This window comes from Quercus robur, chromosome 10 (genome assembly GCF_932294415.1).
Source record: "Quercus robur chromosome 10, dhQueRobu3.1, whole genome shotgun sequence".
Lineage (NCBI taxonomy): Eukaryota > Viridiplantae > Streptophyta > Magnoliopsida > Fagales > Fagaceae > Quercus > Quercus robur.
The window spans coordinates 32675392-32702766 of record NC_065543.1 but is presented as its reverse complement, the minus strand read 5'-3'; the positions used below and the strand labels follow the sequence as shown (position 1 = coordinate 32702766).

General features: G+C 32.9%; 1 pseudogene; it reads left to right on the top strand.

The window, feature by feature from the left end:
* Positions 1 to 834: 834 nt before the first annotated feature.
* LOC126702263 (rust resistance kinase Lr10-like) lies at positions 835 to 15580 on the top strand (annotated as a pseudogene).
* Positions 15581 to 27375: the final 11795 nt, after the last annotated feature.

Genomic DNA, 27375 nt, shown 5'->3' with positions numbered 1-27375 from the left:
GAAGCCCATTGAGGTCTAGCATCTTTGTTTACTGGCAATGTTAGAATTTAGATACATCTTGGACATCAAGAACAATTAATGTAATTTATGAAAGATATTTGATTGAATGAGTATGGAATTAAATATATTCGTGTAATTAATTGTATTGGAGTGTACTTATATCAGTTATATATTTTCTAAATATGATCTCATGATATCTCATTGCATGTGATAGATTTTATTACTTTGTAAATGATAGATTTTATTGGTTTGGTATATAATTTATACCATGATATATATATATATATATATATATTCATATTAAGTTATTAATAGTTTTCCCGTGCATCGCACGGGTTAGCGACTAGTTATTATTATTATTATTATTATTATTATTATTATTATTATTATTATTATTATTATTTACTTTAAAGATAGTTGAAATTGTTAAAAAAGAAAAAGGAAAAAAGATGGTTGAAATTGAATCCAATTTGCTAGCCCAATTAATTGTTTGAAAAAAATTATTCCTACTTTTGATAACCGAGCGAACTCAGTAACTGGGCCATGCCCATGAGTGCAACTTTCTGGGATTGAGGAAAATCAATTTCTTTAGGGCTTGTGAACCATAAAACGGGAGAGTCTCAGACATAAAAGAACGGTGTGGAAAAGTCAGTGGAAAAATTTGCCTCGAGAGTCCAGATAAATCCCGTTTAAAAATCAATCTATGGAGTGGGCTCTTTAATCTCTTTCGGACTTACCAGTCTTCTCTCCCAGTTCTTTTTTTTCATTATCTTCTAAACATGAATTCCGATTATCTAGCTCTCTCTTCCCTCATCACCCTATTCTTCAGGTGTGAAGCTTCAGGTGGGACATGCGGTTTTAACTCTTCCTCACATCCATTTGTCTGCTTTTGCCGTGATGAAGATCAGCAACCTTTGATCTGTTCAAGTAAGTATGCATGCTCGTTTCTCTTCTCACTTTTGGATTAGGCTAAAACGCATATTTCTTGTCCTTTGCTTAGAATATAGTTCCTATTCTTAGCTAAAGTTCACATACTGTCATAGTTTAACACTTCTCTTTGTCTTTGGTAGGGGTGTCAAATGGGTGGATTTGGGTAGGTTTGGGGTGAGCATAATTAAGTTGGGTATATAAAACCCAATTCACCCATTAAACCCATTTAATTAATTGCTTTTAACTCAAACCCAACCCAACCCAATTATAATGGGTAGACCCCAATTACCCAATTATTAAAATTATCAAAATACCCCTAAAGTAAAAAACACATCAACATTTAATTTTCCATCACTTTCTTGTCGATTTTCTCACTTTGCTCCTCCTCTTCGACTTTCTAATCTTGCTCATCCAATTTCGCCACCGATTTTCTCCTCGTTCTTCTTCGTCTCGACCTTGGTGGTCGACTCTGCATGATCTTATTCATTGATCGTATCGTACTTTTTCTTCAGGGCAGCGACTCACCGAAGCTCGATCGCAACGTCGGCGATGGAGTGGTACTTCTGCATCTAGAGCACCAGGATCTAGTTCAGCCTCCAGCAGTGTATTGCAATGAACACCGCGTCATATTCCGACAACGCCACCCCTCTGACTCCAACACCAGCCAACTGAGTTAGGTGCACGCACAGCACGTTGATGATCGCGTTTGCCGCCACAAACTCCCCACGGTACCACGCGAGAATCGTGTCTCGAGCAAACGAGTCTGTTATCATCATCGGATTCTGCATCGGAGAAGGCATAGATGCACCATGGATAATTATCATTTCTTTCATATTTGGACTCATGTGTGGTTACTGAGAAAATCATAATGCTGTTTTTCATTAGTTTAGTCCAAATTTTTTATTATTAAAAACTGTTTGACTTAAAAAAAAATTGTGTTTGATTTGTGAGTAATATTCTGTTTGGCTGTGGAGAAAATGCTAGAAAAGATGAAGAGAATTGGATTGTGAGTTTCAAATGTTCTCTTAAAGTATTTCTTTAATATTTTTACTCTTTTTGGTTACCGAGGAAATCATAGGATGGTTAATTTTCATTCGTTAATCCAGATTTTTTATTATTATAAACTACGTTTTATTCTTCTTCTTCTTCTTCTTTTTTTAATTTTTTTTTATTTGTGAGTAATATCCTGTTTGGTTGGGGAGAAAATGCTGGAAAAGAGAAAGAGAATTTGTATATTTGAGTTTCAAATGCTCTCTTATATTTCTTAAATATTTGGACTCTATTTGGTTACTGAAAACAGGATGGTTAATTTTCATTTGTTTAGTCCATATTTTTTATTATTAAAAACTATGTTTTATTCTTCTTCTTCTTTTTATTTTTTTATTTTTTTATTTTTTTTTAATTTTATGGGAAGGGTTAGGTTGAATTTAGGTAAATTGTTTTTGGGTTAAATGGGGTTCAATGGGTTTTTAGTTAAAACTCAATAATCATTGGGTTTAATTGGGTTGATGCTTAACCCAACTAATAATTGGGTGAGTTTGGGTTCAATTACAGTAGGTAAGTTTGGGTGGGCAAATGGGTTTGGGTTTACTTTACCACCCCTAGTCTTTGGGCAGTAGGCATAGTTAACAATTGCATATCATTCTCATGGTTTGTTTGCTTTAGGTACATGTGGGTCCATTTAGTAGTCAAAAGACTTGATCCTCATTTTGGTCTAAGACATGTTTTAATAAGCTGGGGGAAATTATATTTTTCTACCCTAACTTATTGCTTATTTTATACTCTTCCCTTTGAAATATCAAAACACATGATATAAACCCCTCAAATCCAAAACATTATAACACTTAACCCCTTATTGCCCGTTGGTATTAAATCCAACGGAATTTAGAATTAAAATACCAATATAACTATTTGCTAACTCTTTTGGAGAGGGTGAATTGATTTTTCAATATTTAATTCTATCATATTTTACACCAAAATAGACCGCAAAGGGATATCAAACAGGGTTATAACTTTGAAGACTTATAATTGTACATTTCGATAGTTCATGGGGACAAAGTGTAAAATAAGATAGAATTTAGAGTGAAAAAGTGTAATTTTCCCTTTAAATTGTCATAATCTATTAGACCGGTGGAATTATCTTTCTTTTGAGCAATTTCATTCTTAATGCCCCTTATATATATGGAAATCAAAAAAAATTAATTGTGCCCTTTGACTTTAAGCAAGAATGAAGATAGTGAGTCACCAAATTTATAACATTAATTTTTCTTTGGAGTTTCCAATATATTTACGAGCAACTTCCAAGTTTTTGGTAGAAAGAAATCATGTTATCATCACCCATCAGACAGTAGATATCCCAATTCAAAACCCAAAGTTAGTACTTTCGGTCTCTAGTGTTCACCTTCTTTAAGCGAGTTATTATGACATTTACCTAAAACAAAAATAACTGCCATAAAGAATTACAAATAAATAAATAAATAAAAAGTCAAATTAGTTCATATGATTTTGTCTTTGATTGAATAGTGAATACAATTTTTTTTTTAATTTTAAAATTGATTGTTATAATAGATGGGAGATTTAAATTCTAAATATTTTGTTGAAAATATAGTAAAATATCAATTAAGTTATAAGACTATCGTCAAATATTTCCACAAATAGGTTGACAAAGTCATGTATTCTCAAATATTTTATTATTATTATTATTATTATTATTATTTCCCAAGTAGGGCATAATGTCAAATTTTTGAATAGCATATTAGGTCATTCCTAATATTTTATGGGAAATGTTAACAAATGCTCTAAGAACATTTATTAATGAACTATTTTAGAAAAGTTTTTATGTGAAAAAAAAAATTAAGGTTATATTTGGTAACATTTTTTGTTTTCTATTTTCAAAAATTTGTTCCTGGGAATAAAAAGAAAAAAAAAAACAATTTTCTTATATTTTTTAAATCAAAAATATATTTGGTTAGTTGAAATTAAAAAAATAGTTTTTTGAAAGAAAAAAAATAGAAAATAGTAAAATATGTTGTTACTAGAATTTGAACTCTAATGCTAACTTATTAAATGAAATAGATTCATTAAATCAAATGCATGTTTTCATTAATTTTGAAAATTAAAAAACTAAAAATAACCTTTTGTATGATTTTAGTTTCCTTTACAAATTGAGTTTTGAGAACAATTTTTGTTTTCTGTCCATTTTACGTTTCCAAACAAGTTTTTTAGTTTAAAAAAATAATAAAAATTGTTTTTGGAAACAAAAAATAAGGAGAAAAAACAGTTACTAAAACCCTAATGTTTTGACAGTTTTTTCAATTTTTCATAAAAATGATATAAAAATATTTAAAAAAAAATAGTTTATTAACAATTACCCTAATGGCACCTGTTCACATCACCCTTATTTTATTTGGAATTTGTCTTTTACCATGGATGCTAAGTAGAACTGCCACAAAAATTTTCCCCATTTACTACCGGGTTATACATGCTGACTAGTCAAGATCATTCAATCTTGTTGACTTTTATTGCTCTAATGGCCCTTCTCTTCCTCTGCTCCTTATATGAAGTTTATTGAGAAAATGATTTCATTGATCTGAGTTACTTGTCGTTGATCTCTGCTTCAGCTCTACAGCTACTTGGACTTCTGGATTCATGTGATTCACTTAGCTCTTCTAGTTTCTTTGACTTCTGATACTCCCCCTCAAGATGGACATCATGAGAATGAATATTGGAGATGCCCATCCTGGTAAGAAGGCCAGAAAATTGATTCCAACTCAAAGCTTTTGTCAACAAATCAGCTATCTGACATTGGGTACGAATGTCCATCAGCTTTATAACTCCTGCTTGCACTTTATCCCTAACAATGTGACAGTCTATTTCAATATGTTTTGTACGCTCGTGGAACACTGGGTTAGTTCCTATGTGAATTGCTGCTTGAGAGTCACTGAACAACAAGGCAGCCTGACTATGTTTTACATCCAGATCCTTAAGTAAATACAAAATCCATGTCACTTCACATACTGCAACAGCCATGGCCCTGTATTCTGCTTCTGCTGTGGATCTTGAAATTGTGTTCTGCTTCGTAGACTTCCAAGAAATGAGAGAATCACCAAGAAATACACAGTAACCTGTGATGGACCTTCTAGAATCAATACATGCAGCCCAATCAGCATTTGCAAATGCTTTGATATGTAAGGAGGATTGGGATGAAAAGAACAGGCCTTGTCCTGAAGTACCCTTAAGGTATTGAACCACTCTATAGGTTGCCCTAAGATGAGGCTCTCTAGGCTTAGACATAAATTGGCTCAACCTATGTACTGAGTAGGTGATATCAGGCCTAGAAATAGTAAGAAACAGCAGCCTGCCTATCAGTCTTCTGTACATACCAGCATCAGCCAATAACTTGCCTTCATCTTTGCTTAATTTGAGATTTACCTCCATGGGAGTTTTAACAGGTTTACACCCAAGCATTCCCACATCATTGATCACTTCAAGAGCATACTTTCTTTGGCATAAGGAAATGCCTTTCTCAGATCTAGCCACTTCCAAACCCAAGAAGTATTTCAAACTGCCCAGGTCCTTCAACTTGAACTCCTTATTTAAGAGAACTTTCAAGTCTGCTACAGATTGAGGATCATTGCTGGCAATAAGTATATCATCAACATATACCAAAAGTGCCATGAAAGAAGCTTCTGAGTGCTTGGTGAACAAAGAGTAGTTTGCCTTAGACTGCAGAAAACCATGTTGCAGTAGAGTTGTTGAGAACTTGGAATACCATTGCCTTGAGGCTTGTTTAAGGCCATACAATGACTTATTCAACTTGCACACAAGCTCCCCTTTGCTGGGCAGGCTTGGAGGAAGACACATATACACTTCTTCATGCAAATCACCATGAAGAAACGCATTGTTGACATCTAATTGATGAAGGGTCCAGCCTTGCACAGCAGCCAAAGATAAGAGAATTTTAACAGTCACCATCTTGGCAACAGGAGAGAATGTCTCAGTATAATCCAGACCCTCCTGTTGAGTATAACCTTTGGCTACCAACCTTGCTTTGTACCTCTCTACACTACCATCTGACTTGTATTTGATTTTGAAGACGCACTTACAACCAACAACCCTTTTATGTGGAGGCAAAGGAACAAGAGACCAAGTGTTATTAAGTTCTAAAGCCTGAATTTCAGCTGCCATGGCAGCATCCCAATTAGGATCACCAACTGCCTGATGGTAAAACTGTGGTTCCTGAATTGTGGAGATACTATTGCAAAAATGAGAGTAAGAAGGGGAGAGTTTGTGACTAGAAATATAATTGGCAATAGGGTATTTGGTGGAAACAACATGGCACTTATAAGCTTGAAGATAAGCAGGTGGTTTAGAGATTCTAGTAGACCTCCTAGGAACAAGAGTGGTTGGAACAAGACTAACTGGAAGGGAGTGAGGAGCATGGACAGGTTCAATGGACAAAGAAGAAGGAGGAAGGTCAGGAATAGGATTAGTAATGTCATTAGGAACAAAAACAGACAACTCCTCAGGAAGATCAACAAAATGTTCTTCAAGAATATTGGAATCAATATGAACAGAGATATCTAATATAGGAGTAGAATGGTGAATAGAATCAATGATAGGAAGAGGTGGAGCATCAGGAAAGCAATCATGATAAAGGGGGTCAGATTGAGATAAAGGAATAGAAGCAGGAAGAGACTGAAATGGAAACACAGATTCATGAAAAAAAAAATCTCTAGAAATGAAACAAGATCTGGTCTGCAAATTTAGAAGCTTATAACCCTTAATCCCAAAAGGATACCCCAAGAAAACACACTTAAGAGCCCTAGGATCAAACTTGCCTCTATTGTGAGAGAGAGTAGAAGCAAAACATAAACAACCAAACACTTTGAGATGTGAATAATCTGGAAGTTTATTATAAAGAAGCTCAAAAGGAGATTTGTTGTTCAAAAGAGGATAGGGGAGTCTGTTTATAAGATGTACAGCAGTGAGGATACAATCACCCCAATAAGCAATAGGAACATTTGATTGAAGCCTTAAAGCTCTAGCAACACAAAGTATATGTTGATGTTTTCTCTCCACAAAAAAAATTTGTTGTGGAGTAGCAACACAACTATGTTGATGAATGATGCCATGAAGTTTAAAGAATTCATTCATTTGAAATTCAAGTCCATTGTCTGTCCTAAAGACTTTAATAGACTTACCAAATTGATTCTTAATCATGGTATAAAAGGATTGTAATAAGGACCTAGTTTCAGACTTAGATTTCATAAGGTACACCCAAGTTGATCTAGTGCAATCATCAACAATGGTGAGAAAATAATTGTGACCTGCAACAGTAGGTACCACATAGGGACCCCATATGTCACAATGTATCAAATCAAAAGGAAATTCAGAAACATGATTATGAAATGGAAAAGGAAGTCTTTTATGCTTAGCTAAAGGACAAATTTCACAGATTTTATTAGAGACAGAATTGAGATCAGGAAGTACATTTTTCAAAACAGAAATCTTAGCATCAGAGGGATGCCCAAGTCTAGAATGCCATACAGAAACTGGAATTTTGACATTATTGACAACATGAGATTTATTTGTACTAAAAATGGAATGAAAAACAAAATTGGAAACAGAATGAAAAGATGGAATAGCCTGGGACTGAGTTGGAATGGCACAAGTATCAGAAGGGCTATGTTGAAGGAGATACAACCCATCATGAACTTCACCCACACCAATCGTCCTCCAGCAATTGAGGTCTTGAATGAAACAAAAGGTAGACAAGAAAATGAGACAACAATGTATTTTCTTGGTGAGTTGGCTAACTGATAAAAGGTTGAACGAGAAGGATGGAACACAAAGCACATTGGTTAAGACAAGATTTTCAGAAAGACATATAGAACCAATATGAGTCACCCAGGCAGTTTCACCATTAGGAAGAGCAACCACACAATTAACAGCAGTAAAATCAGTCAACAGATTAACAGAGTACACTATATGGTCTGTTGCTCCAGTATCAATAACCCAAACATTACCACCAAAAGCTGTTCTATGTGTAATTTGGGCAGAAAAGACTGAATGCCTCAAATTAGGACAAGTAGGATTAAATGTACCTGCCATGGTGAAAGCATCTATGCCACTGGAAGAAGAAGACACAAATGGATTAGGCTTAATCACACTGTTGGCCATGTGTGTTTCCTTATTCCCCATATTGAACTGAGTCTCCTTGCCACCAGAGTTAAGATGAGCAACTTGCATTTGAGTCCCCAACATAGTCAAAAACTGCTGACATTGCTCTTGAGTAAAAGGAAAATTAACAGAGGTATGATCATCATCCGCACAAGCCTCTTGAACATTGACTTGATTTACCATAAAGTTCTTGCCTTTAGGCTTGAATCCTGGAGGAAAGCCATGTAGCTTGAAGCATTTCTCCATGACATGCCCAAGCTTCCCACAGTGAGTACATATAGGTCTGTCTCTGCCTTTGGAATTCTTTCCTCCAAAAGTACTAGAATTGGCAAAGAAAGCAGGAAAATTGGATTGGAATTAACATTAGAACCCTTCACTGCAAGAGTAGTAGACTCTATGTGAATAGAATTGCCAAGCCCTACACTCCTCTGCCTCTCTTCTTGAATTAACAAAGAGTAGACTTTGTTGACGGTTGGCAATGGTTCCATCAACAAGATCTGACCTTTGATCTGAGAGTATGACTCGTTGAGTCCTATCAGAAATTGCATGACTGACTCTTGAAGACGAAGATCTTCAAGCTTCTGAGGCAAATTGCAGGTACACTTCCCACAAGAACAAGTAGGAGTAGGCCTAAAATTCTGAAGTTGATCCCAAAATAGCTTCAATTGAGTGAAATAATTGGTGATTGAAGAATTGCCTTGACACATTGAAGCTATATCTTTCTGAAGTTGGAAAACCCTAGGTCCATTCCCTTGAGAATGTGTATCCCTGAGGTCATTCCAAATTTCCAGAGCAGTATCCTTGTAGGTGATGCTCACTCGAATTTGAGGTGACACGGCCTTCATCAACCAAGAACCTACCATGTTGTCACATCGAATCCAAGCATCAACAGCTGCTGGAGCTTTTATCAATGGAGAAGAGAGAGTAATACTACCATTGACAAAACCAAATTTATTCTTGGCAACCAATGCTTTCCTCATTGAACGAACCCAAGCATGGTAATTCTCGCCAATCAACGGTTCGGACACAAGCATGGCTCCAGGACTTTCAGCGTGATGAAGAAACAAAGGATTTGAGATATCCTCTACAAGTGCAGGATCTTGCACAGAGGAAGAAGACGAAGTATTTGTTGCTTCAGCCATTGACGAAGCTTCAAGGCTATCAAGAACAAACCCTAGAAATTTTGGGAGAAAATAGAGCAGGATGGCTCTGATACCATATGAAGTTTATTGAGAAAATGATTTCATTGATCTGAGTATAACCGGGATAATTACAGGTATTTATAGTATCACTTAAGCAACTAACAAACCCAAAAACTAACTTATCTGATCTAACAAACTTTCTAACTAACTAACAGAAAAGTACAATTAAGTAAATCACGTGTAAGTCACATGTCCACTAACTAACATTATACTACATGTAGCTTTTATATTTAAACTACTTGTCGTTGATCTCTACTTCAACTCTACAGCTACTTGGACTTCTGGATTCATGTGATTCACTTAGCTCTTCTAGTTTCTTTGACTTCTAATACCTTACTTCCACTCAAATGGACCTCCAAAACTTCTCCATGTCCCTAAAACCTTCCCTTATATGCATCTTTTTTTCATCATCTTCCACTTCTTAGTCAACTACATTCTATCCCTTGACCTAAAATTTCAGGCCTGTGTCCCTCATACAGTCATACTTGTGGAGATGGCCCAAATGTAAGTTACCCCTTCTGGATACCTCAAGAACAAGAACCTTTCTGTGGCAACCCGTACTTTACAATCATCTACAAAGACAAAAACCCAGTTCTAACAATTGCCAATGAGGATTATATCATTTAGGACATCTATTACTTAACACCAGTCATTTCTTGTGGCCAACGCCGCGGTCTATGAGGACGCATGCCCTGCTCCTCTGCATAATGTTAGCCTTGATCAAACTCCATTTAACTATAGTTTGTATCATCATATTGATTTCTCCATCTTCTACAACTGCACTTCAATGCCTTATTAACCTAAATATGGATTAGACTGTGCTAGCAACCGTACCCATCATTCTTTTGCTGTTTTCCATATGGAAGCATTGGTGCTTCGTAACTTTTCGTTGGAGTTGTGCTGGTCTATGGTTGATGTGCCTGTGGATGTGCGTATTTGAGTCAACTTGGCAAGCTTGTTGCTAATGATTGTAGCAGTTGTAAGAGAAGTAGCGGACAATGTGGATTCCAGAATAATTAGTTTGTTTGTTTGTTTTTGCCATGACCAAGCTCAGCTAAAAACCTGCGATGATGGTACTTCTGAAGGAAATTTCCTTATAATCATTGATTATTTTCTTCAAATTTTTCTTATGTTTCATCTAGACAGATCATAGGTAAACCATAGTCAGAACAATTTCTTTATAGTTATTTATTTATTTTTTAAAATCAATATTAGGAGTTTCTAATCATGCTAGCATACAGTGTTAGAGATCATGAAGATTTCAATTTCAATTTGAACTCCAGCTCATATTATTTTGGGCACCTAATAGGTTTGAATGAATTAGGCATGATGAATGATTTCTTGGATTTTTTTTCAGGAGTAGAAAATGACAATCTGAGTTTTCTAATGACTAATTGGTTTAGTTTTACAGATATGTAGAAGCTTTCACAAAAGATACCTAGAAAATTGGATTAGTTTTACTTTTACCTTTTATTTTGTGTAGTATGTTCCTTTGATCTTCTAGAAGTTCTTTAGTGTACGTTTTTAGACCCCTTAAAACACAACCAAATTAACCTAGGTAATTAGCCAAGTGATTACTTAGTCAAATCATCAAGTCTAGGTTAACACACATATATCATATTATTGCAAAGTGCGGAAAATAAAGAACACAACAATATGATAATCCAGGAAAAGCAAACCGGTAAAAAACCTGGGGAGGATTTAACCTAGCTATCATTAAGGTAAAAAGCAAATCCATTATAAAAGAATTGAAGTTTGTACAATATAACTTAGACCACTAATATTATATTGTTACCTCAAGTAGAAAACTTACTACCACGACCTCATGATAGCTCCGAGTCCATGGACTACTTCTTTCTTTGGCCTTTGCAAAACACAAACACCCACGTTTGTGACTTTGAGATCTCACTCAAAGGTCTAGCAACACAAACTCTATTGTTTGTGACTCCAAGACCATCCTTGAAAGTTTAAATCATCAGCACCTTTGATGACTAGAGAAGGCGGCAACTTCTACAGTACCGGATCTTGAGATTCTTCAAGTAATAACACCGGTAAAAAATATGAGAGAGCTTTTTAGCTACAAAACCTTAAATACAAAAGAGGCACACTCTTCTCTCTCTGAAAAACCTTATAAAAACATGCTTAGAGTTTCCTTTATATACTGGGAGAAGTAAATCAGAAACCCTAATCCTTAATGGGCTTGAACTACTGTTTGGGCTTAATTAAAATTCTGCAAATACGACTTTCAGTCGGTCGAGCCTGTCTTTCGATCGATCAAACCATGCAAATTCTGAAATCTTCTTCCTACAGCTTGTATGTTCTTGTGTGTTCACTATTTGCCAATTCTTCTAAACTTTTAGAACCTAACATTTAGTTTTCAGTCTCATCTAAATTCTGCCAAATCAATGAATGCCAATTAAGTCACTTCAATGAATCACTTCTTTATAACTCCACAACCAAACAAGAATCACTTCTTTTTCTTTGTAGACCTGTTTCTGTGGAGGGTTGGGATGAGCTTAACCAAGTTCAAATCCAACCAATTTGCTAACAAAATTATGTCCGTCATACATTTTCATATCACCACATTTTAAGCACAACACCAATTCATCCACCAAATCTCTCTCCACACTTCATCTGAAAGCAAAATAATTAAACTTAAAATAAAATTTTAAAAATTACTTATGCCATATTTTCTCCTGGCACTAAATCCCCAACGCCTCCATCTCTCCACTATTAGTTTTTCTTACAATCTCTTCATTTTGTTTGTTTGTTTGTTTTTTTTTTTTTTTTTTTTTTTTTTTTAGTTTCTAGCTCTTAGTTTTTGTTATAAACTCAAATTTTAAATAATTATAAGAATAGAGAAAGTGAGTTGAATTCTACATAATTTTGTAAAACGTAATTAAGTCAGTAAGGCGATATACAACTTTTTCAATATTGCTATAATTTTAACACTTTATTTTATCAATTTATTTTGAATACCCAAATTACATGTGAACTTAGATTAATCTATTATATTGATTGTCTTATTATTATTATTATTATTATTATTATTATTATTATTATTATTATTATTATTAAATTGAACTCTCTTTAATGATTATATTGTAGCTTTTTATTTAGTTATATTTCTAGGTGATTTAACTTTTTTATTATTGTTGTTGTTGTTGTTGTTGTTAAATTACCCAAGTTAATTAATTAGGCCAAATTAAATGCAAATCGTGGAGACACCAACAAATCACCAAATAAACTAATATGCAGTGGAAAATAAAATAATATGGTGATTTGTTGACGAATGGGAAAAACCTCTCGCAAGGCAAAAATCCCATTAGGTGAATTTTAGGTCACCCTTCTCAAGGATGCACTAATCTTACCACTACAAGTGGTTACAAGTATAAGTAATCTTACCACTATCCTAAACTATTTCAAAATAACAACCTACAATTGAACCTTTTCACCAATCCCCAATTGGACTCGTTTTTGTAGAAGACTTCTTCACATGTATAGATCCCAATATGTGACTAACTCCAAGCAAATAAAAAATTGTTGTTGGCTGCAAAGTTTTTCACTTCAAAACACATTGAAGATCTAGAAGCACTTGTTTACAAAACCCTAAGGCGCACAAAACACAATAACTTCTCATAGTGTATGAGTTTTCTAATTGAGTCTTTATGTCGTTGATGACTTTAAAATAAATCTTTTATATGGTCTAGGGTTGTGGAGTATGAAACCCTAGCAATCCAAGTCATCATGGGCAGAAATTCAGATATGAAAATTTTGAAATCATAAATCTCAATAGATCGAGCTTGTGTTGAGCTTTTTCATTAAATCTCAATAGATACTAGTGTCAAGACTAGTGTCGAGAATTACTGAAATAACTTTTCTTCACTTGTTTCTTGAATCAATTTCAATGTCTTCAATGATACCACTTAGGATGTAAACTTTACATACTTCTTGATACATTAAACCCAACTTAGATCTACCAAATTACAAGTAAAAGTGCGTTTTGTCAAAGAATAAGTCAATACATAGAAAATATGACCCTAACAATTATTATTTATTTTCCTACATATGAAAAATACAGTTCAACCTGTAACCTAATTAACTGATTTGTAACTTAATCGACCTAACCTGCTTACAACCTGTTTAGATCGACTCCTTTTTTACTCGAATCTATATGTGACCTAACCTAAGCTGACCCAACCTTACCCATTTGCTAGTTCTAAAGTTAGTGTGAATGGGATATGGTTCAATGACATGTGTAGCTTTGCTTGTATTCTATTATTAGAACATCACTGTTGATAGACTTCAACAAATAGTGATCGTCATCGGTGATGCTTGCCAAGACTCCTTAAGGGAATAATATAGTTAATATGTTAATAAGAATAAATTTTTATCATCTATACTACTAATAACAAGATTTCCTGTTTGGATTTTATCATTTTGTATATTAAAATATCCTCACACAATTTCTCAAACTCTCTAAAATACCTTTATCTTTTAGTTAAATAATTTTAAATTTAAAAGCACAAATTGGTTGAAAGAGTAATTGCCTATTTTTTTTTTAAAAGGTTCCTATGTTTTATACTTTTTCCTTTCTCATGTACAAATAACTAATTAGAGGAGGAAAAAAAATAAATAAATAAATAAATAATGCACACACATACAGAGATAAGATCCTAATAATTAGGATACTATCTCTATTTCATTTTAAACATTAAAAAAAAATAAAAAAAGGCCTTATCGCATGTGACATGCGATGAGACTAGTCTTATTCCGTGCCTGTGAGTAGAAATGTGATATAGTGCAATACAAGAAATTTGAAATTATTTCATTTGCACATTATGTATTACTAATTACTAATGAATACTATATTTTCTCTGCAGAACATACCAGGACCAAGCATATAAGGCTGATTGCAGGTAAGATACCAATGAAAAATAGATTACATTCGTAAAACTTGTGAAAATATATTTATATTTTTTGTTCTTTTGCATATTCCAAAGATGTCATATGCTTTATCAATATTTCACCGAAATTTTTAGTGTGGAAAGCGGGTTTTAGATTTTAAGAGGATATAACTAAATCATGTTCAAATTTTATTACAGGTCTTGGTGGTTTAGGGCTTGGAGTGTTACTAACCTGTATCACAATTTGTTGGCTTAGAAGAAAAAGATCAATTACGTCAATTCAATTTTTTATGAAGAAAACAAAGAATGAACATGATCTTGAGGCATTCATCAGAAATTACGGACCACTAGCTCTAACTAGATATAAATTCTCCGACATAAAAAAATTCACCAACTCATTTAAAGTTAAACTGGGTCAAGGAGGTTATGGTGGTGTGTACAAAGGAGAGCTACTCAATGGTCACCTCGTGGCTGTGAAGGTCCTGAATGCATCAAAAGGAAATGGAGATGAATTTATCAATGAGGTTGCAAGTATTAGTAGAACTTCTCATGTTAATATTGTCGCACTCCTTGGATTTTGTCTCGAAGGTCAGAAAAGAGCTCTCATCTATGAGTTCATGCCCAATGGATCACTTGAAAAATTCATACACAGTGGCAACATTGAGACTACCACTCCACTCCTAGGATTGGAAAAATTGTTCCAAATTGCAATTGGTATTGCTCGGGGGCTTGAGTACTTACACCGTGGCTGCAATACTAGAATCTTGCATTTTGATATAAAACCACATAACATCCTTCTGGATGAAGATTTTCTTCCAAAGATCTCTGATTTTGGACTTGCTAAACTTTCTCCAAGGAATGAGAGTAACATATCAATGGCCGTTGCCAGAGGAACTATAGGGTATATAGCTCCTGAAGTGTTCAACAAAAACTTTGGAGGAGTTTCACACAAATCTGATGTCTATAGTTATGGAATGATGATTTTGGAGATGGTTGGAGGAAGAAAAAACATTGATGTTGGAATTAGTAATACCAGTAAGATATATTTTCCACATTGGATTTATAAGCGACTTGAGCAGCACAATGATTTAGGATTTCCCGATAATATGACCATAGAGGAAAATGCAATGGTGAGAAAGATGATCTTAGTAGGCTTGTGGTGCATACAGACAAATCCATTTGATAGGCCATCCATGAGTAAAAGTGTTTGAAATGTTAGAAGGAAACATAGAAGCCTTGCAAATCCCTCCAAAACCTTTCTTATCTTCACCTCCAAGATCTCTTGCAGAAGAATCCTCCACCACATGTTAATACTATGAAATTATACTTCTAGATACATTTGTTTTTTAATTTTTATTTTATTTTATTTTATTTTTATTGTTATCTGACATTTAATTTAAGGAGGACTCCTTGAAGACAAGTGCATGTGTTACTATGTACCTTTCTTACATAAAAGAGAGGGAGTGTCTAGTTCATTGTCCCTTAATCTCTAACCTGGGAAAAATCTCTAAGCAAAGAGAAACTCAATTATTAAACAATAAAGGGTATTTCAAATTCTTGAAAAAGTTTTGACCGGGTTAGAAATTTCTTATTGTAGTTCTAGTTACAAATTCTGGGGAAATAGCTCTTAATTATTACATAATTAGTATTTTATGGGTTTGTAATTTGCTAGTGCAAAATGTACCACATTTCCTTTTTTAAAAACAAACTAGTCACAAACTCACACGATGCGTGGAAATAGATAATTTTATAAATTTTATAAATTTTTGTGGAAATGTGGTACATTCTGCACTAGCAAATAACATAATTTATAAAAATATGGATAGCCTAAAAAATGAATAATTTTATAAATTTTGTGGAAAATAATTTGTTCTCCCAAAAACTTAAACAATTTCTAAAATTATTTTTCATTTATCTATCTCAAAAAATATATCATCATTTTATTATTTGGACTTATTTGATTGATCTTATTCATTTTTTAGGCGATCCATATTTTTAAAAATTATGTTATTGTGTGTTATATTTTCCTAATTTGTTTTTTCTGTACAACTAAACTGTTTGAGTTTCAAATATATTATTCAAAGTTTTCATTCACTTAAAAAAGATTATTATATTTATAATTTTTCTTATTGAATGAGTAGTTTCAAACTATTGATTAAGTTTTGTTTACTAATATAGATACATGAAATTAGAACTACATATTTCTTATACATTTCTAAGACTATACCATATTATAAATTTATTATTTGAAATAATATGTAGGAAAAAAGTAGGCTTTATGTCTAAAATTGAACACTTCACCTATCAAAATGAAAGAAAATAATCTATATAAAAAGAAAAAGAAAATATGATTAAATTTTATTTTTTACTACATATACTTTTATTTATTAAGATTTAATTACTTTAACTGGATCTTCATATCGCATTTTTGTTACTATGCTCTTGTTAATCAAGGGTTTGATGTCGATTACAAATACAGTGCCATGCCGGCTGTCTGTGGGGAGTGTGAGGAATCAGGTGGGAAATGCGGTTCAAATTCTACACAAGCATTTCTCTGCTTTTGCCGTGACCATGTGCAACGTTCTTACTGTCCAAGTAACGGTATGCAAGCTCTCTTCTCTACTCAGTACTCATATTCATGGATTAAGCCGAAACATACTTCTTGTTCTTTACTTGCTTTTCCTGTCATTGTACTTGTTCTTTAGCTATAGGGCCACATAATCTCATAGTGAAACATTCTTTTTGCGCTGTCGACACTCGACATAGTTATTAACAATTGCATATCATTGTCATGGTTTGTTTGCTTTAGGTTAATGTGGGTCGATTCAGTCGGCCAAAGACGTGATCCATCTGTTTCTAATAGTCATACCAACATGAAACTTCGCAAGAGGAAAAAAAAAAATAATAATAATAATAATGTTATCACCCAACGAAGAAGTGTGAGAGATGCAACTTCTGATTTGCCCACCTTTATTTTATCTTCTCTATATATTATTTAGCTGTTTTCTACTCATTCCCAGCAACTAATGAAGTTCAATAATATTAGAACCACAACAAATTACACAACTTTTGCTAAAATTCACCACATGACGAATTATGAAAAAGGTTGTATAATTTATAGTGATCCTCACATTTTTCAACAAAGTTTAACTTCGCCCCTAAATGTAAAAAGTTAACAATTAGAGGCTAGGACAATTAAGGGGGCTTGATATATGAAAAAGAAAAATTCCCATGAAAATCCAAATTAGTATCTATTTAGTATTAACAAAATATTAGCAAATGAATAGACACAAAATAATTATATCTTATTACATCGTGAAGTAATTATCTATCAGAGTGAAATTCAACATTCTTTAAAATCTCGAAAATTATTTATAATTAATTTTGTACTAAAGGTTAAAGCAAATTTCCTTTTAATGTGTAAAATCAAAGGACATGTTGAAAAATCATCTTCCATTTGGTTGTGAAGGCTAGTTTTGGTTTTGAAATCATTTGAATTTATTCTTTAAAATGTCAAATATTGTAGATGATTTACGCATATTCTACATATCAAATAAAAATTATGTTTATTATCTCATTATATATATATATTTAATAATCCTTAAACAATAAGATTTATTACTGTTGCTAAGTTAAAGAAAAAAAAAAAAAAAACATATGAGGAAATCTATTTAGTGAGCCTAACGATGCCATAATGCTTAATCCACAGAGACACTATCAAAAACTTGAAACACAAAAATAATTCAAATAAATAAATAAATAATAACGGACCACTCGATAAAATAAATGAAGCAAATAGACAAAAAGATCAAATGTTCTAAGCTATTTTATATATATATATGACTCCAACCCAAACACCGAGAATCCTAGCTAGAACACCTTTTGCCCCTGACATATACGATAAAATCTCCTACTTAAAAGAAAAATGCAACTAAAGCTAAATAATATTTTTCTTTGACCAAAAAATAAATAAATAAATAATATTTTTCGTGTTTTTGTCTTTTCTCAGTGGGTTTCACTTAAATTCAGGTAAAAAACCCAGGTCAAAGGCTCAAAACAAAACCCGGCAAGCCCACAAAATTCTCATCTATATATATATATATATATATAAAACCGAAACTTCTGAAACTTTTACAATTTTCTACGTCAGCTCAATATTAAAAAAATAATAATAATAAAACTTTTCTAAACCCTAAACCCGATGCTCTGCTTCTTTATATTAAAAAAAAAAAAAAATCCACGTTAGCACAATATTAAAAAAAATAATAATAATAAAAATTTTCTAAACCCTAAACCCGATGCTCTGCTTCTTTATATTAAAAAAATAATAATAAAACTTTTCTAAACCCTAAACCTGATGCTCTGCTTCTTTATATTAAATAAAAAACAACTAGAGAGAGAGGGATATAAAGAATAGAGAGCATCTGTGACTGTGAAACACAGAGATAGAAATCTGATAAGATGCAGAGAGTGTTGGAGAGAGAAACTTGAGGGAGGCCTCTTCACTACTGTTAGAACGATCTCCCTCACTACAAGAAAAACGGGCTATTGCGGCGGTCCAGAACCGCCGCTAAAGCCCCAAAAACCGCTACTAAAGGTACATTCGACCTATAGTGGCGGGTGCTATTGCGGCGGGCCGTCCCGTCGGTGCTGCAGTGCCACTATAGGTCGATTGTGGCGGTCGTGAAAAGCGCCGCTATAGATGTACCTTTTAGCGGCGGGTGAAGGTTTATTGCGGCGGGCATAAAACCGCCGCAATACGTCTTTAGAATTCATGGGAGACTGACTTTTAGCGGCGGGCATTACCCCGCTATATGTTTCAACCTTTAGTGGCAGGCGATAAGCGCCACTATAGGTATTTATTTAAAACGTAAAATGTGAACCTTTAGCGGCGCTTTTTGACCACCGCTATAGGTTTTTTTTTTTTTTTTTCTAGTGGGTTTTAAAACTGCTGTTTGCTAGTAAATAAATGGTTCACAAACCTGTTACAAAAGACCTGTAATAGTTTTAGCTCTACTAACACAATACCACAAATGTAATTAATTAACAACACCACAAATGTCTTGAAACTAATGTAATATTAAAATAGAAATATATTATCAAATACATAACATTGTCTATAACCACCATCTTAAAATTAACAAAAAAAAGATGCGTTCATTTGAATAAAACAACCGCTGAAATTAATCTAATACTATAATCAAAATTCTAAAGTGTGAAATAAAATTCTAAAATGTTCTCAAAACAACATATCTTATATTGTTTTTAAAGATTATGAAATAAAATTCATTTTAACAAAAGGGAAATCCCTTGTGTAATCTGTAGCATATCCATGTCAAACTTGTAAGTTTACCCTCAACCTTTAGTCACGTAGAAAGCATCCTTACATAACAAGGTGCTTTGAGTTCCATATAATTCAAGCATAAGTTGGCCAACAATTTTTCCTTTTTTTTTTTGATAAGTAACGAAAATTTTATTAAAAAAAACAAAACTAAGTACAACGGTGGTGTACTCAGGGAGAAAGGCCAACAATTATGATGGAAGACAGAAGCCAAGACAGGTCTACATAATCTTACCTTGATATCTAATTATGAAATTAAATGCAAAATATCACAGAAGACAGTAATAATCTAAAACTTTTGAAATGTCCTTGAGCACTTGGGCAACACACAACTGTGATTTAAAATTTTGGATACATAAAAACTGTTAATTTCTTTTACGCAGAAGAAAACAAATTTTAAAGCAGACAAACTTGCCAATACTATTTTCCAACTAGTATAGTGTAAATATATAAAGTCCTAAGATATTCATCTTGAAAGACATATAGTCCCACATTACTAATCAAGCAAAGAAAAAATTTTAGGACTAAGTAATAGCTAAGGTTTCTGCACCAAGTCATGGTTATAAGTAACTTAACCAAAGTCTAGTTTTTTCCCAATGGAGAACCAAATCTAACAATCTACATGAAAACTTATACTTACACAAAGTAGGATCCTCTCTTTGAAAATGATTCAAAGCCTTTGAAAACTATCAAAAAAGAAAACAAGAAGATTGTCATGTAACATTGGACACTAACAAATACAACATGCACACATATAGGCACACTTAAACAAACCACTCACTTGTCCTCCTAAATCTTTTGAAACTGGTTGAACGGCTAAAGACATCATTGGCTTAGGGACATTCATAGAAGTCATTGTGGATTTAACTGACCCATCAGTAAATGTGTATATCCTAATCACACAAAAAATGCATAAGTTGAGAAAAATCAGAAAAGAAAAAGAAAAAAGCAACTAGAAAAAAAAAAGTCATAATCATCAGGTTTCAAAGCCTTATGCCCTCATCTCAAATATTAGCAGTCTAAGTAATTATACCCATTCTGAAAACCATTATTATTTTCATACATTTCAAGTCGGGGAAGGGAGACTCGAACCCTAGACATCTCAGTTGCAAACTATAGGGAATGTCATTTTACTTAGAGGTCATGGGCTTGAATATCCATTTTGATATTTTCCTCTCACTTTTAGAAACTTCAACTTGCACTAGCTCCTCACTTCTCACTTCGACCCCCATTCTATTCAGACAATTATGGAAAACAACACAAAAACATAAATTATTGTGTACACAAGTGCAAAGGGATAAGTGGGACCTGATGCACAATCCACACCAAATACAGCAACTATTTGCCCAGCATGTGCCTCTTGAATATCCTGTAGATATAAAAAAGAAAATCAACAACACAAACCCAAGAAGGAAGAAGAAAAAGAGTAAATTAGTTTGGATAGAAAGCATATGACTTGAAACCCCAATCTATTAATTTAACACAAATATTATTTTGTTCTGAAAGATTAGAGTGCAACCTACCCCAACTTCACCCCTACCCCTTTACCACCTAAGCCACAGCATGGGGACAAGTAGAAGACATTGTAGAGATAGTTGATTTGCAAAATTTGATTTCATGTATAAAAAAAATCTCAATCATATCATTAGAATTAATTACTAAGATGAATGTCAAAGCAAAACTAACCTCCATCTCATCAGAATGCATCCAAACCAAGCGAGGAATCTGTACCAGGAAGATAATATATCCTTAACTATTAAATTTAATTTAGAAATTCAATCAGTATCAAAGCGCTGATAGCATGATAAAATGGGCATGCCGGAAAATTCATTAACAAAATATAACTATTTTTCAAAATTTAATGGATGTAATTGTCCAGATTATATCATTCATAAAAGCACAAGTGCATAACACACATACAACATGTCTTACCATATTGAACCATAATAACGAGCATTGCAATCAGATAAAAATAGAAGCTTGGTCACCTTGCAGTACATGTCTGAGTACTAACATTGCCACTACATGAATGAAATAATAAGATAGTTGGACTATCAAGAAAATGAAAATATACCTCCTAGATAGGCATACCTCAGATATGTCAACTGACCAAAGCACCCTTCCTCCAATTTAAAAGCTAACACCATAAGAGGCCCATCTGGAGTTCCAAACAATGTGACCTTTACGAGAATAAAATATATCAATTCCCCAGTCAGGTTATAAAACAGATGATTGTACAAAATATTTTTTAGATAAGAGATGAAAGTACAGAAGATTGAGAACAAAAATTTATTTTCATCAACCCAATACCTTCTCTTCATTCTTACTTTGGCCAAGAGCATAGCTACTGACTTCAATTGGACAAGGCAAATAACTAAGTACACCATCCAAAAGTGGTGTACTCCAATTATGAAAATTATACATATCAACGATACATTTAACAGTTTATCAAAAAAAAGAAAAGAAAAAAAGAAACACATTGAACAGGAACCGTAAAAATAAAAACTCAATCAAATATATTACATTTACCTAAACATATTTACAAATAAAAATGCCTAAAACAAACAAGAATTAAGAAAGAAAGTCAGGAATAGAATAGAATAGAATACTTACAACAAATTCAAAAAAGCATGGCATAAATCTGGATACTCCTCCAGTAATCTTTTTCCAATACCCTAAAATTCAAATCCCAAAAAAAAATAATAATAATAATCAAAAGCAAACGAAACCAGGAAATCTGAACCAGCACGAACAAGCTAAGAAATCAATTCGACAAACCACTTTTGAGCATATCAAAATCAATGCTAAAGCTTAAGCCAAAACCAATATCTGATAATAGATAGTATTCTTGATAATACATGTTTGATAGACCAAAGAAAAATCTTGGCAAACAAAACTCAAACCAAAAACAACAAAGAACTTTACATGTATAAGCATCCTGAAATACACAAATATACTACTGAGAATTTGAAAATGAGGGAAGAGAGTATCAATAATTTTGAACAAGGAATACAATGAAAAAGCCATCAGTTATTGACAATTACAACCAATCATTGAGCTGACATCAAGAAATAAATATAAAGACTTAGCAAAAAAAAAAAGAAAGGTGAAGAAGAGGTAGAAGCTAATAAATGTAAAGACATAAACACAAACAATTAGCTTCGTTCACTCACCTCCTGCACAAACCATTCAAGAAGTTCACATTCAGCAATGCCTTCACCAGTTTGTGCTAACGGTACATCAATTATCCCACCCACTGGAAGATCTGCTACAAGCGTCGCGATCGGCGTTGCCGTTGAGCATCATTTTCTGGGACTTTTACAAGCGTCGCGATCGGCGTCGCCGTTGAGCTTCAACTTGCCGATGAAGCTCAACGACGAGTTGAGCGTCGCGATCGGCGAGCTTCAGAGTCGCGAACCGGCGAGCTAAACGTCGCGATCGCGACGCTTCAGCTCACCGATTGCGATGCTGAAGCGTCGCCATTGACGCTCAACGGCGACAGTTCAGCGTCGCGATCGACGAGCGAAGCGTCGCGAACAAGCGAAGCTTCGCGTTCGCGACGCTTCAGCTCACCGATTGCGACGCTGAAGCGTCGCCGTTGAGCGTCAGGTCGCCGATGAAGCTCAACGGCGACAATTTAGCTCACCGAAGCGTCGCCGTTGAGCTTCATCGGCGACGGTTGGCTCAACGGAGCTCATCGGTGAAGGTTTTCTTGTTTGGGTTATTTTGGTCCAGATGGTTATTTTTTTTTTTTTGACTGAAATGATTGGGTTGAAACGTTTTGAGGAGGCTGCTGGCTGGGTATTGTATTCAAAAAATAATTATAAATTTTTCTTTATTTTAGACCTTACATTAGATTTTTTTAATATATATAAAAAAAGGACTCACTTTAAGTTTCAATACAAAGAAAAATAAAAAGAAAGACTCACATTAAAAAAATAAAAAATAAAAAATAAAAAAAATAAAAAAAAAAACTTTAGAAATTCACATTGAAGATAATGTAATCTAACGGAAGATTTGTCAAAATTCACATTGAATTAAGAAATATAGGGTTGGGTTCAAATTCCACTTGATCAAACTCTGAAAAATTTTACACAAACAAATAACTTATTGTTGAATTCATATTTTGAAAATCCAACCATTGGATCACATTTTCTATTTGCTCTTAACATGCATGTCAATTTTCTTGGCAATCGGATGTAATTTACCCTTTGATCTTTAAACTCATCTTTTATGACTTATTTTAAACTACGAAAACTTGAATTAAAACAATTGATTGATGACATAGCTATTAATCTTTGATCACCGTGAAATTTTTTAAGCATGAAAAATATATGAAGATAATGTAATCCAACGGTAGATTTGTCAAAATTCACATCAAATTAAGAAATATAGGGTTGGGTTCAAAATACACTTGATGTAACTTTAAAAAATGTCACACCAACCAATAACTTATTGTTGAATTCATATTTTGAAAATCCAACCGTTGGATCACATTTCCTATTTTCTCTTAACATGCATGTCAATTTTCTTGCCGGTCGGATGTAATTTACCCTTTGATCTTTAAACTCATCTTTCATGCCTTATTTTAAACAACGAAAACTTGAATTTAAACAATTGATTGATGACATGGTTATTAATCTTTGATCACCATGAAATTTTTTAAGCATGAAAAATATATGAAGATAATGTAATCCAACGGTATATTTGTCAAAATTCACATCAAATTAAGAAATATAGGGTTGGGTTCAAGTTACACTTGATGTAACTCTAAAAAATGTCACACCAACCAATAACTGTTGAATTCATAGTTTGAAAATCCAACCGTCGGATCACATTTTCTATTTGCTCTTAACATGCATGTCAATTTTCTTGCCAATCGGATGTAATTTACCTTTTGATTTTTAAACTCATCTTTTATGCCTTATTTTAAATTACGAAAACTTGAATTTAAACAATTAATTGATGACATGGCTATTAATCTTTGATCACCGTGAAATTTTTTAACCATGAAAAATATATGAAGATAGTGTAGTCCAACGGTAGATTTGTCAAAATTCACATCAAATTAAGAAATATAAGGTTGGGTTCAAGTTACACTTGACGTAACTCTAAAAAATGTTACACCAGCCAATAACTTATTGTTGAATTCATATTTTGAAAATCCAACCATTGGATCTCATTTTCTATATATTCTTAACATGCATGTCAATTTTCTTGCCAATCGGATGTAATTTACCCTTTGATATTTAAACTCATCTTTTATGCCTTATTTTAAACTACGAAAACTTGAATTAAAACAATTGATTGATGACATGGCTATTAATCTTTGATCACCGTGAAATTTTTTAAGCATGAAAAATATATGAAGAGAATGTAATCCAACGGTAGATTTGTCAAAATTCACATCAAATTAAAAAATATAAGGTTCGGTTCAAGTTACACTTGACGTAACTCTAAAAAATGTTACACCAACCAATTACTTATTGTTGAATTCATATTTTCAAAATCCAACCGTTGGATCAAATTTTCTATTTGTTTTTAACATGCATGCAAATTTTCATGCCAATCGGGTGTAATTTACCATTTGATCTTTAAACTCATCTTTTATGCGTTATTTTAAATTACAAAAACTTGAATTAAAATAATTGATTGATGACATGGCTATTAATCTTTGATAACCGTAAAAGTTTTTATGCATGAAAAATATATAAAGATAATGTAATCCAACGGTAGATTTGTCAAAATTCACATCAAATTAACAAATATAGGGTTGGGTTCAAGATACACTTGATGTAACTCTAAAAAAGGTCACACGAACCAATAACTTATTGTTGAATTCATATTTTGAAAATCCAACCGTTGGATCACATTTTCTATTTTCTCTTAACATACATGTCAATTTTCTTGCCAGTCGGATGTAATTTACCTTTTGATCTTTAAACTCATCTTTCATGCCTTATTTTAAACAACGAAAACTTGAATTTAAACAATTGATTGATAACATAGTTATTAATCCTTGATCACCATGAAATTTTTTAAGCATGAAAAATATATGAAGATAATGTAATCCAACGGTAGATTTGTCAAAATTCACATCAAATTAAGAAATACAGGGTTGGGTTCAAGTTACACTCGATGTAACTCTAAAAAATGTCACACCAACCAATAACTGTTGAATTCATATTTTAAAAATCCAACCGTTGGATCACATTTTCTATTTGCTCTTAACATGCATGTCAATTTTCTTGCCAATCGGATGTAATTTACCTTTTGATTTTTAAACTCATCTTTTATGCCTTATTTTAGACTACGAAAACTTGAATTTAAACAATTGATTGATGACATGGTTATTAATCTTTGATCACCGTGAAATTTTTTAAGCATGAAAAATATATGAAGATAATGTAATCCAACGGTAGATTTGTCAAAATTCACATCAAATTAAGAAATATAAGGTTGGGTTCAAGTTACACTTGACGTAACTCTAAAAAATGTTACACCAGCCAATAACTTATTGTTGAATTCATACTTTAAAAATCCAACCGTTGGATCTCATTTTCTATATATTCTTAACATGCATATCAATTTTCTTGCCAATCGGATGTAATTTACCCTTTGATCTTTAAGCTCATCTTTTACGCCATATTTTAAACTACGAAAACTTGAATTAAATCAATTGATTGATGGCATGGCTATTAATCTTTGATCACCGTGAAATTTTTTAAGCAAGAAAAATATATGAAGAGAATGTAATCGAACGGTAGATTTGTCAAAATTCACATCAAATTAAGAAATATAAGGTTGGGTTCAAGTTACACTTGACGTAACTCTAAAAAATGTTACACCAACTAATAACTTATTGTTGAATTCATATTTTGAAAATCCATCCGTTGGATCAAATTTTCTATTTGCTTTTAACATGCATGCTAATTTTCATACCAATCGGGTGTAATTTACCATTTGATCTTTAAACTCATCTTTTATGCGTTATTTTAAATTACAAAAACTTGAATTAAAACAATTGATTGATGACATGGCTATTAATCTTTGATCACCGTAAAATATTTTATGCATGAAAAATATATGAAGATAGTGTAATCCAACGGTAGATTTGTCAAAATTCACATCAAATTAAGAAACATAGGGTTGGGTTCAAGTTACACTTGATGTAACTCTAAAAAATGTTACACCAACCAATAACTTATTGTTGAATTCATATTTTGAAAATCCAACCATTGGATCTCATTTTCTATATGTTCTTAACATGCATGTCAATTTTCTTGCCAATCGGATGTGATTTACCCTTTGATCTTTTAACTCATCTTTTATGCCTTATTTTAAACTACAAAAACTTGAATTAAAACAATTGATTGATGACATGGCTATTAATCTTTGATCACCGTGAAATTTTTTAAGCAAGCAAAATATATGAAGATAGTGTAATCCAACGGTAGATTTGTCAAAATTCACAACAAATTAAGAAATATAAGGTTGGGTTCAAGTTACACTTGACGTAACTCTAAAAAATGTTACACCAGCCAATAACTTATTGTTGAATTCATATTTTGAAAATCCAACCATTGGATCTCATTTTCTATATATTCTTAACATGCATGTCAATTTTCTTGCCAATCGGATGTAATTTACCTTTTGATTTTTAAACTCATCTTTTATGCCTTATTTTAAACTACGAAAACTTGAATTTAAACAATTGATTGATGACATGGCTATTAATCTTTGATCACCGTGAAATTTTTTAAGCATGCAAAATATATGAAGATAGTGTAATCCAACGGTAGATTTGTCAAAA